The sequence below is a fragment of the Malaya genurostris genome, chromosome 3 (genome assembly GCF_030247185.1).
Source record: "Malaya genurostris strain Urasoe2022 chromosome 3, Malgen_1.1, whole genome shotgun sequence".
NCBI lineage: Eukaryota > Metazoa > Arthropoda > Insecta > Diptera > Culicidae > Malaya > Malaya genurostris.
In genome coordinates this window covers 258728297-258732120 of record NC_080572.1, presented here as the reverse complement: position 1 = coordinate 258732120, position 3824 = coordinate 258728297, and positions in this window count along the sequence as shown.

Sequence of the window (3824 nt, the reverse complement as noted above, 5' to 3'; positions counted from 1 at the left end):
GTTCTTTTTTGGAGTTTTTGAAAGTTGCTTCCGGTACTTCCGGAACCGGGAGCAGGGTGCCGGTTTGTTCGAAATGCTATTTGTTTACCATCATGCGCCTTGTATAGAAAACACTCTTGAAATTGATTTATTTGCGTATCGCCCTGTAATTTCGGAATCGGAAGTCGTATCTAAATTAAATTCATTAGCTTTCTATAGATTTGTACTACCATTCATTTGAATGTAAGTTTATTAAAATCGGTTCAGCTATTTCTGAGAAAATTGAGTGCATTTGTTTTGCACGTATCACCCTGTGATTCCGGAATTGGAAGGCGTAACCGTAATTGCTGTGGGAAAGTGTGACCTTTCATTTGAGACTAAGTTTGTAAAAATCGGAAAAATGCCTTGATTAGTGTTGGAGTACAATAGAACTGTAGGGTACAGATGAGGTAACGTGAAAACGGTCTATTTTGTAGCATCAGAATTTTACTCAATCTGGACTTATGTGCATGGCAAACGAAGTAAAAACTGATTAAATCTATCCTCGATACAAAGTAGCCAACCTGTCTCAATGCACCGGACAGAGACGATAATTTTATTGCAAAAGTCTTTATATGTGCATCCCACGAAAGAATAGAAATCATTAACTTTTTGTATTGCAGTTAAATCAACATGTGGATCAGTGTGATCTGGCAGTTTTTTTCGGAGAATGTATTTCTTCTTTTACAAGTTCAGAGACAGCAAATCCGCGTAAAAAATTGGATACTATCTGAAGATCATACTCAATCAGAGAGATCAATAATTATACATCCTTGCACGGATAGAACAGTGCGGTATCATCAGCAAACAACCTAGGTAGGCCTTTCAGTTTCAAATTTTCAATATCGTTGATATAAATGAAAAACAACAACGGTCCACTATTACAGCCTTGAGGTACTCCTACGATAACAGAGGACAATTTTGACTATGTCATTTGACACCTCTCTAATCCCGTAACGATCAAAATTGTTTAGAAGGATTTTGTGATCCAGTTTAACAAAAGCCTTTCTGAGATCTAAGAACAATGGGACAACTAATTACTTGGTATCAATCTCACCAATGAGACAATTAACGAGTTCTGCTATAGCTGTTGTACTACATCCGAATCTAAAACCATACTGGAATCGATACAAGATGTTATAGGAATTCATGAAGTCCAGAATTCTGTTTACGAGTAGGTTCTCTAGAACTTTATTGAAAACTGAAAAGGATCTAGGACGGTAATTGTAAGGATCGTAACTATTTCCGGTCTTGAAAACGGGTACTACAGAGTCCGCCATGTAACTTTTTTTTAAACATGCAATAAAACACAAACGGTTCATCCGATTTCAAAATTTATTTTTTCATATTAAAGTACAATCCTTCCGGTTAATTATGGAATATAATTTTATTCAAATGGCTGCCTCGGCTGGCCTTGCAGTACGCCATACGGTCGGTCCAGTTTTTTAGTACATTATCGATTGTATGCAGCTTTATTTCAGCTATGGCTGCCCGAATGTTGTCCTTCAAGGCTTGAATTGTCTCTGACTTGTCCACATAACACTTATCTTTGACACCTCCCCAACGATAATAGTCTAACGGCGTCAAATCACAGCTCCGAAGCGACCAAGCGACATCCGAATTTCGACTGATTATTCGATCTTCGAAGACTGTGGGCAGAAGATCGATCGTAGCATTGGCTGTGTGGCAAGGAGCGCCGTCTTGTTGGGAACAAATGGTGTCCAAGTCTTCCTCTTCAAGTAACGGGAAGAACCAATCGCTAATCATAGCGCGGTAGCGCTCGCCATTGACCGTGGCGGCGGCTCCTGCCTCATTTTCGAAGAAAAATGGCCCAATGATGCCGCCAGACCAAAATCCACACCAAACCGTAAATCTCTCTGAGGATGCATCGGCTTCTTCATAATAACGTGCGGGTTTTTCATCTCCCAGATGCGACAATTTTGCTTATTAACATACCCGCCGAGATGGAAATGTGCCCAGAAGATGATTTTCTGGCAAAAATCGGCGTCTTCTACAAGCTGATTTTCAAAGTAAAACTGCACTATTTTCACGCGTTCCTCAAGCGTATACACAACCATTTTCGTTCAACGGAAGGAGAAAACTAAGTTTCTGTCAAATCAGAAGTGATATTAAGGTTACCAATGTCGAAATAACCGCTAGCTCAAAAAAAAGTTAGATGACGGACCTTGTACACGGGCTACTTTTAGGCTATTGTGGTAAACACCAGTTGTTAAAATTTTGTTGAATTTGGCTCAAAATGGATGAAAATGGCCGTGTAGTATCGGTTTTATATTGCCTAAATTCGGGATTTCTTCTGCTAAAGAGGTTCCGATACTTGAAAAATAGTCGTTGAATGTTTCACATACTTCAGATCGCTAGTTGATTCTGTTCCATTTATTTAAAGTTTTATGTGATCTTTTGGCTTAGTGCAACCCATAATTTGATTTATATTTTGGCATTAAAAATGCCTTACTCTTCGCTATACGGGGCCGGGTGTCAATTAAAAGTTTCAAAAATAGCCGCGTAACCTTTTTTCGTCATAATTTTGAACGGTAATAACTCAGCCATTTGTTGATGGATTGATATAATTTAACAACCAATCGATTCGGAAACTTTTAACTTAAACATATATGGCAACGTAGTTTCAGTATTTCAATAGCATACTATTGAAAAAAATGGTTGGAATCGACCTATGTTTTCATCCACCAATCCCTGTTGTACAAAATGACGTCAACTTCTTGTTCGGCATAGAAGGCTTTGCGTCATGCATAAAAACACCGTATCGTTATGCGTAGTATGAAGAGAAAACTATAAATAAAGGCTGCACAATATTTCCTTGCCTCAATTCGTCATCTAACACTCGATGTGGATAGACGAATAACCTATTACGACTAATTTCGATTTTGTTTTATTTTTTATTCGCAGTTGTCTACCTACCCAAGCTATGGGTAAAAACCGCCATAGATCCGAGAAGGATCCAAAGGATGCTAAGCGTCTGAAGCCAAGTGATGTACAGGTAAACGACCGTTTGCTGAGTAAAAACCAATATGCTGATCTGCCAGTAGATGTCGAAGAGGAACTGCAGAAGAAGGAAAAAATGCCGCCTTTCTACCTGAAGGGCTTCCCACCAACTCTACGCTCGGATTTCAACACACTGATCAGCAAAGGACTACAGGCAACAATCCGTTTATGTACTGAAGGCTATAAAATAACTGTTCCGGCTTTGAACCACTACAAAGGAGTGGAATGCTATCTGAAGCAGACAAAAGCGGAATACTTCACACACGATATTGCCGCCAACAAACCTATGAAGGTTGTACTTCGAGGACTACCCGACATGATGGAAGCCGAACTAAAGCAGGCACTGTCGGAGGCTGGACTAAAGCCTTTGATGGTATTTAAAATGAAGCGCCATAATACGGACAAAAAGTTTAGAGATCAACTGTACCTGATTCATCTGGAGAAGGGCTCCATCACCATGAGTCAACTGAAAACGATTAAATCGTTATTTCACATAATCATCGAATGGCAAAAGTATAAACCGGTACATCGGGATGTCACACAGTGCACGAACTGTTTGAACTACGGCCATGGAGCGAGGAATTGCCACATGAAAAGTCGGTGCGGGAAATGTGCCGAACCACACAATACCAACGATTGCCTACTAGATGACATCGCTGTAAAATGTGTGAACTGTGATGGCGACCATCCATCTACTAGCAAATCGTGTCCCAAACGTGCTGAGTTCACAAAAATTCGACAACAGGCGTCCCGCAAACAATCAACGCGCAAGAATGTTCCACAGA